Genomic DNA, 17,260 nt, shown 5'->3' with positions numbered 1-17,260 from the left:
TAGGTCCTCCCTTATTCTTTTTTTTTTTTAAGATTTTATTTATTTATTTGAGAGAGAGAATGAGAGACAGCACAAGAGGGAAGAGGGTCAGAGGGAGAAGCAGACTCCCTGCTGAGCAGGGAGCCCGATGCGGGACTCGATCCTGGGACTCCAGGATCATGACCTAAGCCGAAGGCAGTCGCTTAACCAACTGAGCCACCCAGGCGCCCCTTCCCTTATTCTTTTAATTAAAGTTATTTTAATTGCTATTAGCATGATGTTTTAGAACACTAAGATAAAGACATCAAAAGGATTTTTCTTTTTCTTCTATTCCCCATCCAACACAATGACAAATTGGGGGACATCATCTCACATCCAGTTCTCTGCTGACAGTGGGATTCTTTATTATCTTTAACCCCAAGAGAGGAGGGTCTTGGTGTTAGTGGCAGGTGCAGAGATTTGCCACTGACCCATAGCCAAGAGCCACAGTACTACCAGACGAGTGTTGTTTAATCTGAATCTTTTTAAATTCTCGTGGGTATAAATATTTGCCCCTTGATGAAATCATCCTCTTCACTAAGGCCACCAGGGGGCAAATTTCACTCCTCTGCCTTTAACAGTAACAAGCAGACACTCAGCCAGGAAATACACAGGCATTAATTACTGTTCTCTTGGCAATTCTGGAAAAGGTATGCAAATTCTTAGTATAACTTGGTTAAGAACAATGGTCAGAGTTTATTAACTCTAATTGTTGCCATGAGAAAAGAAAATGCCTTACATGAAGATGTCAGTTCTTAAATTATTCCATAAAATGCTCCTAAGATCATATTGTTTTTTAATTTAGCAGTACATATTCATATTTCCATGCATTAGCATGTTCCTCATAATAGGGTAAGAATATGTACTCAGGTATATACATCTATATTAGATAAAATTTTCATTAGACTTTTTCAAAAAGTATTTAATACTTGATTCTGTGTTCACCGACTATGGCCTAAGTAATTCAAATTAATCCTTCTGAACACAAGCAGGATGAAATATATTTTTAAGTCTTCTTAAAAGAACTAAAAATATAATGAAAAGCTCACCTGGCTAAAATTTAGAGAAGGTCAAAACCTAGAGAGTAAGCCTGGCATTCAAAGTTGGGTTTGATGGCCTTACCAGACAAAGGGCACAGAAGTCAAAAGCCTAGGCCACCCCCAGGTGGAGACTCTCATACCCCAATCACCCCCATTAAACTAAGGGCTTCCAAAAGACCTCAGAACCCAGTTTCCTCACCTGGGTAGTTAAGGGAACCTTAATCTCAGAATTTAGATTAAGATAGTTCTAGTCATGTAAGGGGCCTCAAGTGCCTGGAAAAAGCAAATGAAAATCACTTCTTCACCCTAGATTTCTGATGGTTTCCACGAATGTTTTTTTCAAACATAATGACCGATACATAAGAAATTAAAATCCACCATGAGTGAGAATCAACACAATGAACAAACCCAGAAGATACCAGGTCTCCATGCTTACTACATTGAAATAAAATACAAGCTGAAAATACCTCAGGGAAGAGGAAACTATTAAAGCAAGACAGTAGATCTGATAAAGAAACAGAACTGATACAAATAAAACAATAAATGAAATTAAAAACTAAAGATGGATGGGTCTAAAAACAGAAGATACAAGTTAAGAATTAGTAAACTGAAGGATAGATGAACAGAAGCTACCCAAAATGTAGCATGGAAAGACAAAAGCATGAAAATTGCCATGGAGAAACAGTGACATAAAGGTTATAGTAGGTAGGCATAACATGTTTAATTGGGGTTTTAGAAGAGACAGAGGCTCCCACAGCAGCCCACTGAGAAGGTGAGCACGGGGCAGGGATGGCAGAGGAGACTTAGACTCTTCCTGTGGGGTGGGGGCACCCCCCAAAAAAGTAAAAGAGACAGAATGAGTCAGTATATGAAGAGAAAATGGCTGAAATTTTTCCAGAAGTGATGAAATACAATCTACAGATTCAATATACCAACAAATTGCGAGTAGGAAAAATATAGAGAAATCTATGCAGAGATACATCTTCGTGAAACTAAAATGTTTAACAACAAAGAGAAAAACCTTCCCGACAGAACCTTGCATTAGGGGGCTTCACTTACTGTGGGTAGCCAGAGAATACTGTGATTCAACTGTTTGTACCTGCCACCCTACTGGCTCAATACCATGCGTGTGACTTGTGTGTCCCAGATGCCCATGGCTAAGGGCATGAGTGTCCCACAGACCGTGGAGCCCCTCACCGGAAACTGGAGATGCTTGAGGCAGCGAAGCGAGGAACATTTTGTCTGGATTGTGAGACCTACCCCACAGCTGCCTCTACTCTTGGCAGCCAAGGTTAGGCTGGGAAGCTGATGTACATGATGCACAACTCAGAGTACCCTTTGAGAATGGCCCTTGCCTTATTTCTGACAACAACTTCGATGAGCTCATGGTGAAGTTCAAGGGCTTCTTCCAGAGTGCCAAGGCCAGCAAGATTGAGACCTGGAGTAGCTGTTACCAGCACTGTGACCTCCTAGTGAAGGTGGACACAGTCACCATGGGGCCCAGTGTCCGAGGCATCTCTATGGCTAGAGTATGGCTCCTGCGTGGTAGCCAGCAGCAGCTGTAGCTTGCTGTTCAAGTCCCTACAGAGTTTTCTAGGCAGACACGCACCAGGGAACAGAGTCTGGGAACAGCAACGCCACGTACAGCCCAGCAAAGACCACGGTCCAGCACATGGAACTCTTCAGTAAGATCCGCAAGCAGCAGCAGGTGCCAGTGGCTGGGATTTGTTAGTGACTGGCAGCTGCCCAGCTGAGCTCTGTCACCAGGGGGGCCACGCAGGAGGAGAGGTGCTGCACCCTGAGGCCCCTGGACCCCAGAAACCCAGGGCAGGAGTGGACACTTCTCTCCCTCTTCCCAGCTGTGACTTTTGTTCTGGGGATCTGGACTCCCCTCCCCTGACCCTCACACGCAGCCCCCCAGCAGCGGCATCACCCTGCGCCTTACTGGACCTGGCCTGTTCTCAAGAATGGTAACTATGCAGAGTGGAGAAGTGTGGAGGGAAAGAGGTAGGACAGGGCTGTCCCTGCCTAGGATTGGTGGGGACAGCAGTCTGTATCTCCAGCTATTGAGGATTTGGCCTAAGTCCGCCGTGGACAGGCTGGGCTGGGCTGTACTAAAGGCCTCTTCCTCTACTCCAGGGATGCATCTGGGCCTCTCCTGGAGAAGGAGCAGGAGGCATCACTTGGTGTGATGGCTGTCATTTCCTAACCTGTTTGCTGAAGTGAACTGTGAGTTGACTTTTCTAGGGTGTTGCCGGAGTCCTTTGGAGTCTCCCTCTGGCACCTTTCCATTCTGTTGTGAATGAGGTTAAGCCACAGGCTGAGCCGCTCTAACAAAGAGAACCTAAAGTACAGTGGCTCCTAGTAGAAGTTTCTTCTTCTCTCTTCTAATAGTACAGGTGTAATCAGATGGTCTGGGGCAGATTCAACTGTCCAAGGTCACCGAGACCTCGGTTCCTTCTATCTTGTTCAGCCAACCTTGGGGTGTTGACCTTGCCCAGAAGGTCAGCTCCGTGTCTACAATACACTGGGGAAAGAGAACAAAGCAGTTTCTTTTTAAAGGATATGACCTGGATTCACTCAAATCGGTGTGGCCACACTTTGCTGAAAGGGACGCTGGGACATAGAGCCTCTTATTTGGGTGACCATGTGTCCAGTTAAAACTCAGGGGCTTCTAGAACTAAAAGATGAAGGAGAAAATGGATGTGAGGGCCCAGTCAGGAGCCTCTGCTACATGGAGCTCAATGGATGAGCCCAGGAGTGCCCTTGGTTGTTAGTTTGCTGAGTACCCTTGTAACAAAGCCATTTGTTTGTGAATTGCACTGGGATAGGGCAGGTGCCAAAGCCACTTGTGAGTTTCGCTGGCTTAGTCACAGTGGGCAGTCAATTTTGCACCCTTGCCTAAGGGTTCACAGCTTCCTGAGCTCTTGGTCCTCCTCTCATTTGAGCCTCCAAGCTGCTCATTTGACTTAATATTGCCTGCCCACCCAACTCCTGCTACAGAAATGCTCGGTAGGGCTAACATTGGTGTATACAGTCAGGGATGGTCTTAAGCTGTCCTCAAGGTTACTGTCCCTCACTGAAGGTATCTAAGAGAAATTATTTTGAGATCTAAAGCCTGTGCAACAGAATCAGGTAGTGGTCGTGTTTCTCTTTTAGCTTTCACTGGCAGAAAGCTCAGTTTAATTTTCTAACTACAGGATGGGCCATCTGCATTTTTTTGTTCTCCTTTTCCCCTGGCTTTTTTGTTTCTTTGTTTTGTTTTTGGTTTTTTAAATTGAGGTGTGCTTTAGATGTCATTTACACACAATAAAATGCATCGATCTTAAAAAAGAGAGAGAAAAGCCTTCAAAGTAGCTAAATCTAGATCCAACTACCAGTAAGCAGGAAATACAAGAAATAGAGGCACATGAGAATGCAACCATCCAGGGATGCCTGGGTGACTCAGTCGGTTGAGCATCCGACTCTTGATTTTGGCTCAGGTTATAATCTCAGGGTCATGGGATCAAGCCCCATGTCAGGCTCCACACTCAGTGAGGAGTCTGCTTGAGATTCTCCCCCCCCTCCCTGTGTCCCTCCCTTCACTCATGCTCTCTCTCTCTCAAATAAATAAATAAATAAATCTTTAAAAAAAGAATGCAACCATCCAAATCTAGAATATGGAGAACTCAACAATTAGAATGTTCCATTTCTTCAACAAATAAATTATGTGAAGAAAAGTGTTGGGGGGGAAGTGGTTCTAAGATTAAAGAAGACTTATGGAAAGCAAGATTTATTATGGCAAGCAAGCATTTAAATGCAAATCATTTTGCCTTAATTATGACGATGTGTGAGTTATATGGAAAATGGAGACAGCCTTCCCGTGTCTGGAGAATTCTCATACGAGTCTTGGTGAGAAGCGAGGAATAACACTGAAAATCGAAATTTAATAATCACGTTCCCAGTCTCCCTTAGAGCCAGAGCATAGATATGTGGCCTATCCATCGGAATTCTCCTACATTAGACCTGGAGACAGGACCTAGTGAGTCAAGATGATTTAGGGGAGTCAGTGCTAGGAGAGGTGGCAGCCATGGCGGCAACCACTTAGCAGAGCTACGTTCCTAAGGCTCTAGCAGCAGCGCCCAGTTTCTAGCATGGCTCAGGTCGATGTTGAAACAGCGGTGTCTGTGTACAGCAGGAGCAACAGCAGTAGAAACTGAAGCATCTTTATGGAGCCAGTTTTGTGGTGTGATTTGGAAATCCTTGCTGGAGGAGAGTTCCCAAATGTGGCTTTCCAACTCTCCTAGAGGGTATAAGGTACTAAAATAGACATTATTAAACTCATTTTTAGCTAAATATATACATGAGTAGATATTCAACAGACGTATTAACCAGAAGCACTTCCAGAACAGCAGAATGAGGGCTTCCAAAATTTCACTCCACTGTAAAAGCAATGAGAACAGTGGCAAAAAACTGCCAAAGTCCACTTTTTTAGAACTCTGGAAATAAAGTCTTGCAACAATCCAAGGTGCACTTTTTTAAATGACTGAATCTCAGAAAAGAGAGCTTTATGATGTTGTAACTTCCCTTTAAGGGAATGCAATGAGCAATTGTATACCAACAAATTAGATACCTACATGAAATGAACAAATTCCTAGAAAGATAAGAACTACTGAAACTACATAAGAAGAAACAGACAAATTGAACAAGAGATTGAATTAATAATTTTTTTAAAACTTTCTATGAAGAGGGGTGCTTGGCTGGCTCAGTTGGTAGAGCATGCAACTCTTGATCTTGGGGTTGTGAGTTCAAGCCCCACATTGGGGGGTTAGAGATTACTTTAAAGTAAAAATTAAAAATTAAAAAAGAAAAGCTTTCTATGAAGAAAAACCCATGACCAGCTACTTCATTGGTGAATTTTATCAAAATGTTTAAAGAATAAACACTCCCCCCGCAAAAAATGAATTAACACTGATCCTTCATAAACTCTTCCAAGAAACAAAAGAAGAGAGAACACTTCCTGACTTATTCTATGAGGCCAGTATTACTCTGATATCAAAACCTGATAAAGATATAACAAAAACACTACAGATCTATATCCCTTATGGATATGCACACACAAACTCTCAAAAAATCCTAGGAAAGAGAATTCAGCAACATATAAAAAGAATTATACACTATGACCAAGTGGAATTTATCCCAGGAGTGCAAGCTTGGTTTAACATCTAAAAATCAATGCCTGGGGCACCTGCGTGGCTTGGTGGGTTAAGTATCTGCCTTCAGCTCAGGTCATGATCTCAGGGTCCTGGGATCGAGTCCCGCATTGGGCTCCCTGCTCACGGGGAACTTGCTTCTCCCTCTCCTCCCTGCTCACGCTCTCTCTCACTGTCTCTCTCTCTCTCAAATAAATAAATAAAATCTTTAAAAATAAATAAAAATCAATGCCAATGTAACATACCACATATTAATATACTAAAGAACAAAAACTACATAACTTCAATAGTTGCAGAAAAGCACCTGACAAAATCCGATGCCCTTCCATGATCTAAAAAAAAAACAAAACACAACAACAACAAAAAACTCAATAAACTAGGAATACAAGATGTTATGGACTAAATTGTGTTCCCTCACCGAAATTCATATGTTGAGGCCCTAACCCCTAACTGTATTTGGAAATAGGACCTTTAAGGAGATAATTAAGGTTAAATGAAGTCATAGGATAGGGTCCTAATCAGATAGACCTGGTACCCTTATAAGAAAAGAAAGAGATGGACCGCCTAGGTGGCTCAGTTGGTTAAGCATCTGCCTTCAGCTCAGGTCATGATCCCTGGGTCCTGGGTTTGAGTTCTGCATTGGGCACCCTGCTCAGCGGGGAGTCTGCTCCTCTTTCTCCCTCTGCCCATCCCCCCTGCTTGTGCTCGCTCTCTCTCTCTCTCAAATAAATAAATAAAATCTTTAAAAAAAAAAAGAAAATGAAGAGACACCTGAGATCAATCTCTTCCTATACACACATGCAGACACAGAAAAGGCCATGCCAGGACACAACAAGAAGAAACACATCTGTAAGCCAGGAAGAAAATGCCTCACCATGGGGCACGTGGGTGCCTCACTCAGTTGGGAGGCTGGCTCTTGATTTCAGCTCAGGTCCTGATCTCAGGTCCCTGGGATCAGGCCTGGGCTCTACACTCAACAGGGAGTCTACTTAAGGATTCTTTCTCTCTCCCTCTGCCCCTCTCCCCACTCGCATGCTCTCTCTCTCTTTCTCTCTCTCTAATAAATAAATAAATCTCTAGAAAAATGCCTCGCCAGAATCCAACCCTGTTGACACCTTGATCTTGGACTTCTAGCCTCCAGAATTGTGAGAAAATAAATGCCTATAGTTTAAACTATCCAGTTTGTAGTATTTTGTTATGACAATCTGAGCAGACATATAGAAGGGAACTTCCTCAACCTGATAAAGACTGTCTAGAAAACCCCACAGCTAACATCACACTTAAGACTGAATGCTTTCTCCCTAAAATGAGGAACTACGCAAGGATGTCGACTCTGTCACTTCCATTCAACATTGTACTGAAGGTTGTAGCCAAGCCAGTTAGGCAAGATTGGAAAACAAAAGCTATCCAGATTGAAAAGAAGTAAAACTCTCTCTATTTGCAGATGACATAATCTTGTATATGACAAAATCTTAAAGACTCCACAAATTACTAGGTAATAAGTGAGCTCAGCAAGATTAAAGGGTACAAGATTAATATAAAGCTTGCATTCCCAGGATAAATTCTACTTAGTCGTAGTATATAATTCTTTTTATATTATATTAAAAACTTCTGTGCTTCAAAGGACAACACCAAGTAAGTGAAAAGGCAACACATAGGATATATAGAAATACTGCAAAACATATAGGTGATAAAACACTTGTATCTCAAATATACAAGGAACACTTACAACTCAGAAATAAGACAAATAGCCCAATTTTTAAATGTGCAAAAAATCCAAACAGACATTTCTCCAGAGAAGATATACAAATGGTCAAAGACGACATGAAAAGATACTGAACATCATCAGTCATTAGGGAAATGCAAATATCAAAACCACAATGAATTACTGCTTCACACACACTAGGATAACTAAATCAAAAAGACAGACAATAACAAGTTTTGGTGAGAATATGGAGAAATTAGAACCCTCATATATCATTGGTTAGAATATAAAATAGGAGCAATGTTCGGAAACAATGTGCCATTTCCTCAAAAAGCTAAATGTAGAGTTACAATATGACCCAGCAATTTCTTCCTTTTTTTAAATATTTTATTTATTTATTTAGAGAGAGAGAGCAAGAGAGAGAGAGCAAGCGAGCACAAGCAGGGAGAGGGGCAGAGGGAGAGGGAGAAAGAGAATCTCAAGCAGACTCCGTGCTGAGTGTGGAGCCCAACCTGGGGCTCAATCTCACGACCCTGAGACCATGACCTGAGCCGAAACCAAGAGTCAGACACTTAACTGACTGTGCCACCCAGGTGCCCCCCAGCAATTTCATTCTTAAATTTATACCCCAAAAATGTTAACATGTCCACACAAAACTTGTACTTAAATATTCACAGTAACATTGTTCATAATAGCCAAAAAGTGGAAGCAATCCAATGTTCATCAATTTATGAATGGGTAAAAAATATGTGGAATATCTATATGATAGAACATTATTTGGCCATAAAATGTAGTAAAGCACTAATACATACCACAACATGGATGAAACTTGAAAACATCATGATAAGTGAAAGTAGCTAGACACACAAGGTCACATATTATATGATTCCATTTATATGAAATGTCCAAAATATGTAAATCCATAGAGACCAAAATAGGTTAACAGTTGTTCAGGGGCTAGGAGAAGATGTAGGGCATGGCTGCTATTATGTATGTGATTCCTTTTTTGAGTAAAGAAAAAACTCTAAAATGGTGATAATTGTACAACTCTGTGAACAGATTACAAACCATTAAATTGTACATTTTAAAAGATGAATTTTTAAACTTTATGAATTATATCTCTTTAGAGTTGTTATTAAAAAAAAAAGATAAATCCGGGGCACCTGGCTGGCTCAGTCGTTAAGCATCTGCCTTCGGCTCAGGTCATGATCCCAGGGTCCTGGGATCGAGCCCCGCATTGGACTCCCTGCTCCGCGGGAAGCCTGCTTCTCCCTCTCCCACTCCCCCTACTTGTGTTCCCTCTCTAGCTGTGTCTCTCTCTGTCAAATAAAGAAATAAAATCTTTAAAATAAATAAATAAATATCCATCCAATACAAATTATATGCCTATATTTGAAACAGATTTGAACTATCAGCTATGACAAGACAGTTTTAAAACACATTAAGGGAGCTCCTGGGTGGCTCAGTCAGTTAAGCGTCTGACTCCTGATTTGGGCTCAGGTCATGATCTCGGGGTTGTGAGATAAAGCCCCACCTTGCGCTCATGCATTGGGCATGGAGATTGCTTGAGATGCTCTCTTTCCCTCTCCCTCTGTCCCTCCCTTCTCTAAAACAAACAAAAAAACCAACAACACACACACACACACACACACACATTAGGGAAAATTAAAATATGGACATCACAGTAGAATGTAGTTATCTTTTAAAGAAAGTTCTTACCTCTTAGAGATACATACAAAAAATATTTATGCTAAAATGATATGGTATATGGTATTTACAGCATAAAAAGAAAAATATAGAAAAACCAAGATAGGAATAACACTTAATTTTTTTAAGTGGGTGATGGGTACATGAGTCCATTTTATGATTATTTCTAGTCTAGTGTATGTTTTGAAATTTCCCTTTAAAAATATGAAAAATAACGAATAGGAGAGTAAAATGATAAGCAACTGGGGAGAGAAGTACTGTTTCCAAAGGGGCAACAGTAGGGTGTTGAGCTAACTTCTGAGTGGAAAAAAATGGAAGCCAGTCAACAGTAGAATGTTATATTCAATATGCCAAAAGAGAATAACTAAGCCCAAGAATTATCTGTCAGCCAAAAATTTTTCAAGATTGGAGATGAAATTAAGATATTTTCTGAAAGAAGAAAACTAACACATGAGGAAGTTTTCACTAAAGGAAATTTTAAAGCTTAGACTAAATGTAGAAAATAAGTGATCCCAGAGAAAAGGCCCAAGTTACAAAAAGGAATGAAAAAAATTAGTGTAAATGTGGGGAAATGTAAATGAATGTTGACTATGAAAAAATAAATATTCATAAAAAAGTATATGTTCTTATAGACATTCTACCGTTTTCAGAAGGTCATGGTTACAACGTGGGGTTTTCAGAATTCCATTTTTATGAAGAAGACTATAAATAGCTTTGCACCATATTTTTTATTCCTTTGGATTGGAGTAATTCTTTCTTGTACATTTCTCCAAGTAGTATAATTATATACTTATTGTGCTCTCCAAGAAGACTAAATAATCTACAGGGCCTTTTATAACATTTTTGTACTAATTCATTCTATTTTGTTTTGTGTGCCAACAGTGGTCTTTACTTTTTTTTCTAGTTTAAGAGAGATTTAACACTAACTTAAGCTCTTTTAGCTCACGTTTGTTATATTTTAATATGACTGAACTAGTTTGTTAGTTCCTAAATTGCAAAAGAAATTTTTATTATTTATCTTATAATTTTATTACTGAAGCAGGATATTTTGATTCTGTCATTTTGGACATTCAGAATATTTTCATATACCACTATTTATTCTTTGTATTAACCATAGTGTGGACAGTTGTTACATTATATAGAAATTGACCTAAGTATGTGGAGAAATTAGACTGGCCAAATATTAGACCATCTAGTATAATGGAAGAATCTTGAATGATCAAAAATTTCATAAGTTTCTCATGGATTTTCTGAGAAAGAAATACAAATTATCAGTCTTTTATCAAATTCAAAATGAATATTATTGTATGAATGACATAAAATAACAATGATTTCATCTAAAACTGCATATAGTCAAATTAATTTTAAAAAATCTCATTTCAGACGAACCATGAGAGACTATGGACTCTGAGAAACAAACTGAGGGTTCTAGAGGGGAGGGGGGTGGGGGGATAGGTTAGTCTGGTGATGGGTATTAAAGAGGGCACATACTGCATGGAGCACTGGGTGTTATATGCAAACAATGAATCATGGAACACTACATCAAAAACTAATGATGTAGGGGTGCCTGGGTGGCTCAGTTGGTTAAGCGACTGCCTTCAGCTCAGGTCATGATCCCGGAGTCCCAGGATCGAGTCCCGCATTGGGATCCCTGCTCAGCGGGGAGTCTGCTTCTCCCTCTGACCCTCCCCCCTCTCATGCTCTCTTTCTCTCTCATTCTCTCTCTCAAATAAATAAATTAATTAAATAATAAAACTAATGATGTAATGTGTGGTGATTAACATAACATAATAAAATAAAATTTAAAAAAAAATCACATTTCGGGTGCCTGGGTGGCTCAGTTGGTTGAGCGACTGCCTTCAGCTCAGGTTGTGATCCTGGAGTCCTGGGATCGAGTCCTGCATTGGGCTCCCGGCTCGGCGGGGAGACTGCTTCTCCCTCTGACCCTCTCCCCTCTCATGCTGTTTCTCGCTCGCTTGCTCTCTAATAAATAAATAAATAAAATCTTTAAAAAAATAAATAAATAAATAAAATAAATAAATAAAAAATCACATTTCAGGGGTGCCTGGGTGGCTTAGTTGGTTAAGTGACTGACTCTTGGTTTTGGCTCAGGTCATAGTCTCAGGGTTGTGAGATCTAGCCCCTGCATCAGGCCCACGCTCAGCTCAGCGTCTGCTTGGGACTCTCTCTCCTTCCTCTGTCCCTCCACTCCACACTCTCTTTCTCTCTCTGTCAGATAAATAAATAAAAAGGTTTTATTTATTTATCTGACAGAGAGAGATACAGCGAGAGAGGGAACACAAGCAGGGGGAGTGGGAGAGGGAGAAGCAGGCTTCCCGCAGAGCAGGGAGCCCAATGTGGGGCTCGATCCCAGGACCCTGGGATCGTGACCTGAGCCGAAGGCAGATGCTTAACGACTGAGCCACCCAGGCGCCCTCTTTAAAAAATTTTTTAAAAATAAATCATCATAAGGCTGTACCATAACATATTTGTTACTCCTTTGATGTATATTTAAGTCTGGCCAATTTCCCATCAATGAAATAACACTACATGGTACAACACAAGTGTGTGTTTGTTTGTTTAATATATTATTTTTAAGTAATCTCCACACCCACCATGGGACCCAAACTCACAACCCGGAGATCAAGAGTCCCATGCTCCACTGACTGAGCCAGCCAGGTGTCCCAACACAAGTTTTTTTTTTAACCTAAAATTATTCTGACCTTCCTCTTACTTACTGGGAGAGAAAATTATTAAAATCCAATCTAGTATAAGCTTTGTCTAAATGATCCATTCAGATTCATTAAGCCAACAAGAAGAGTCTCTGGAGTGAGTTAGTCTAATACCAAAACAGAGTCTTATGTGCAAGGTAAGGTAATCATGGGAGTGACACCTCACCACCTTTGCCAAATTCTGTTCTTTAGAAGCAACTAAGAAGGGACACCTAGGTGGCTTGGTCGGTTAAGCGTCTGCTTTCAGTTCAGGTTATGATCTCAGGGTCCTGGGATCAAGCCCTGCATCAGGCTCCCTGCTCAGTAGGGAGCCTGCTTCTCCCTCTGCCTGTTTTGCCTGCCGCTCCCCGTGCTTGTGCTCTTGCTCTCTCTGACAAATAAATAAATAAAATCTTTAAAAAAGAAAAAAAAAAGCAACTAAGAAGTCCCATTCACAGTCAAGGGTAGATAATTACACAAAGGCGTGAATATGAGAAAGAGGGGATAATGTGGTGATACCTTAGAGTTTGTCTGACATAGTTGGAAAGAAAGAAAGACAATATACTTCTAAGAAAAAATGGTAAATTTAAGGTACAAATTCAGGTGGCTGGAGTAAGTCCAAACATAACAGAAACCACAGCATGAATGAATTAAATTCAACTGATAAAAGACAACCTGGGTAAAATAAAGACAAATGTTGGAAATGCAATTTATAAGAAGATATACCCAAAAGAAAATGATACAAGAAAGCTAAAAATATTGACATCGGAAAATATACAGTATTACAATACTAACGATTCTGGTAATAGGGAAAATGGAATTTAATGCAAAAAGCAGTTAAAGGTAATGTGAAACATTTCATATTAATAGTAGTATAAAACACCGGGAAGATATACTAGTTTTGAACCTTTAGGAACCAAACAAAATACAATACAATTCAAAACAGAAATCAAGTCATAGTCACTGATGGCAATGCAATAAAATTAAAAGAAAATAACAGCCATAAGGAGATCCAAACATGTTGAAATAAGAAATACTGTTTTGGGGTGCCCGGATGGCTGTCAGTTAAGTGTCTGACTCTTGATTGAAGCTCAGGTCTGGATTTCAGGGTCGTGAGTTCAAGCCCTGCATTGGGCTCCATGCTGGGTGTGGAGCATATTTAAAAGAAAGGAAGGAAGGGAGGAAGGAAGAAAAGAAGAAGGCAAGAAAGAAAAGGGGAAAGAAAGAAAGAGTGTTAAATGTACATATAGATTTAAGCTGTAGCCTAACTTTAGAAACGTTATAATATGGAAAAGATCATGCTAGAAAAGACAACATACCTTGTATCTCTGGTTCTTAGAGACTATCTTTTTAGATCCCTGCTCCCCTTTGCAAACTTCAGTTACTTCTTCCTCCTCCATCTACTGGGAGGAATACATCTGTGACTCCATGGTCCCCACCTACAGACTTTCTTTTGCTTTTCAAGGCTCTTGGGTAACATATTTTGGGGGACATGAACAATGCTAAATCATAGGTACCTGTTAACCTCTTTAAGTCTCACACTAACCCTGTTGAGAGAAATCAGTTTAGAGAGTGCAAAGTAACTTGCTTGGTGCAAGCTGACGAAAACTTCAGCAAGGACAAACTGATTCGTCCAATGCCTCATCCTTGCACAGCCAGGATCTCAAACACGAATGTGTAGGAACATGTACACTTTGACGCAGGCAACACTGTGTTCAGAGGTGTTTTCCCTAGCTTGGATCTTCATGGACAAGTTTATCAAGATCATCTATATACCAGTCTATACCTCTTAAGTATATCAAACCAGTAAGAATTGATTTATAACATCTCAATCCTATTTTTTTTTTGTCCTGTCCTAAACAGTGCTAGGAAGAGGACCACTTTTTCTGCAGGCTTTAAACCTGAGAAAGTAATAAATTGGCTGAAACTGACAAAGTAAAAATACACCCTTGCTATGTGTCAGTCTAGGCGGACAGATAAAGTCAGCTGCAAATTTAACGAGGAGTAATATTTCCGCCAAGGACATGGTGCCGTGGTAAAGCATCCGCACAACCCCCTTTGTGGAGTGGCTATTGATTCTTAAGATCATAGACTAGAAACTTCGCTGTTTGAAAATACATCAAGAATGAAATGTCCCGCTCTTTCTTAGAGAATTTAAGGCACAAAGAAGCAATCTTGATTTCCAGTCCAGGTGCAAAACTTCAGAGAAGAGGTTTCTGAAGACAACATTCCACACTTACTTTAACTTCGCCATTTCCAAGGGAAACAGGAGCCTGTTCAATTTTGCGGTCCAGATCAGACATTGCCTCCTTTATACAAGACCCTGCTTTGCTTTGATCCTATCAAAACACTGCTTCATTTAGATTTCACCTAAATGTCACCCTTCCCCCAAATCCTCTGACTCATCTTTCCCTTTGTTTAGTGAGACACCCCAGAGTTTCTCCAGGTGCAGCCTCTCTTGTTGCAACAAGTATGTAAACCTCACTTTGTTTGACTACAGGTTTGTCCCAGATGGTCTTTGGCTGACTGGACCGGAACAATTACCACCACGGATAGCCAAGATCCTCCCTGCTATGAACTTGGACCTCCATTCAGTAAGAACGTGCACATCTGAGACCATTTGCGTGTCCCCAGCTTGAGGCCTTTCTCTCTCCTTGATTGCATGATTTTGTACTATATCTGCACTTTTATTATCTCTTTGGTTCTTCAGAGTCATGCTGATTTCTTGAAGGCAACTTATCCTTGGGGTTAGGGACCCAAACTGTGATATTTTTATTTTTGACCAACTGTCAGCCAACTTCTAATGGGTTGCCTGCTAATGAATTTGCACGGCTGCTGACATAACTTCACAGAGGATGGTTTGGAATTGTAGGGGCTCCTCGGAAGAATTTTGACCTGAATAAGATTGTCCATTTTGGAGAGGCCTTAGAATGAAAAAGGGGGGTGGGGGGAACCTCTCTTGAGGGGATTGTCTGTCTTACCTGTCTACAAGGTATTTCATTTGGTTTAATGGAAGACTCCCTCCCTCCTCTAGCATCCTTCATTTCCATTCTAAGGAGAATAATGAATATTGGCTGTTTCATTCTTTGACTTGATAAAATTGCCAAGAGCCCGAGTTACTCTTTAAACCAGTGTATCCACTGTGTGTGTGTGTGTGTGTGTGTGTGTGTGTGTGTGTGTGTGTGTGTGTGTTGAAATGGGTTTTTCTTTTTCTTTTTTAAAAGATTTTATTTATTTACTTGACAGAGAGACAGGGAGAGCAGAAACACAAGCAGAGGGAGTGGGAGAGGGAGAAGCAGGCTTCCCGCGGAGCGGGGAGCCCCATGCGGGGCTCGATCCCAGGACCCCGGGATCGTGACCTGAGCCGAAGGCAGATGCTTAACCGACTGAGCCACTCAGGCGCCCGAAATGGGTTTTTCTAAATCTAAACTTTTTTCTCGCCTTGCAGCAGAAAGATTATTAGCCTTTCTCCAATGATAATTTTGTATTTGTCTAAAGCTGGGTCCCACTAATCTCTTATTCTCTTCTGTCCTCTCCCTCTTCCCCTCACTTGAGAGATTTTAAAGGTGAATTGATAAGGAAAAAATTGTTCTGTTGCCATCTGTGCACTCTAGGAATACCTAGTCCACAAAAACAATCAAACATTTCTAAAAGAAAGAAAAAGTAAACTGTGTTTTATTGTACAAAATTAATGCTAACACTACATTTTAATTTTTATAGGACTAAAATTAAAATTCTCATGCTTTAAACTATCTAAATTTTTTCTCTTGGTGTTATGAGTCAAATAAATGATCCTTCTCAAAAATTGTTTAAGGTTAAAAATATAAAATGGTGCTTATTTTTTTATATTTTAAAGACTAAAAAAATTTTTTTTAATTTATTTATTTGACAGAGAGAGATAGCGAGAGAGGGAACACAAGCAGGGGGAGTGGGTGATGGAGAAGCGGGCTTCCCGCCGAGCAGGGAGCCCGATGCGGGGCTCGATCCCAGGATCCTGGGATCATGACCTGAGCCAAAGGCAGACACTCAATGACTGCGCCACCTAGGCGCCCCTAAAAACATTTTTTTAAGTAATCTTTACACCCAACATGGGGCTCAAACTCACAGATCAAGAGTCACACCAACTGAACCAGTTAGGCACCCCTTGGGTTGTTTCGTGGGTTTTTTTTTTTAAGGTTTATTTATTTATTTTGAGAGAGAGAAAAAGTGGGGGGAGGTGCAGAGGAAGAGAATCTTCAAGTGGACTCCCCGCTGAGGGTGGAGCCAATTCAGGGCTCCATCTCATGACCCATGAGATCATGACCTGATCGGAAACCAGGAGTTGGATGTCAGCTGACTGAGCCACCCAGGTGCCATCCCCTCCCGCCCAGTTTGTTTTATCAGCTTAAAATTTGTAAAGATTGGGGCAGCCTGTATCTCCCTCTCCCTCTGATCCTTCTCCCCACTTGTGCTCACTCTCGGTCTCAAATAAATAAACAAAATCTTAAAAAAAATCTTAAAAAAAATTTGTAAAGATTATCCTGAATGTATACTCAAAAATTAGATAGACATTTCTTAGTTTACTGTCTTCTAGGCTTCTTTATATCTGGACAACAGAAAAATTGGTTACTCGGTTAAAGGTAGTAATAAATAAAATAATAGTTTTTTTACTTATAATAATTACAGAGAAGTATGAATATGTATAGAAGATAATAGATATACCTTGTCTATTTTTTAAATTGTTGGTTTATTTAAATGTAATTTCAAGTAATAAGCACATTGATTTACTATGCTGATCAGATTAATTTTATCTTAAACTAAATTTAAAAGCTTCAATTTTATATTTATATACTCATGTACTTATTTGTCTGAGTACATATATATGAATGAATTCTTAAGATTAATATA

At 40.3% G+C, this 17,260-nt stretch overlaps 1 pseudogene; it reads left to right on the top strand.

Moving 5' to 3' along the window:
- The first annotated feature begins 2,181 nt into the window (after positions 1-2,181).
- LOC113925541 lies at positions 2,182-2,790 on the top strand (annotated as a pseudogene).
- Positions 2,791-17,260: the final 14,470 nt, after the last annotated feature.

This window comes from Zalophus californianus, chromosome 2, assembly GCF_009762305.2.
Source record: "Zalophus californianus isolate mZalCal1 chromosome 2, mZalCal1.pri.v2, whole genome shotgun sequence".
NCBI classification, from domain to species: Eukaryota; Metazoa; Chordata; class Mammalia; order Carnivora; family Otariidae; genus Zalophus; species Zalophus californianus.
Note: the sequence above shows the minus strand (reverse complement) of the source record. Positions and strands in the feature narration are given on the sequence as shown.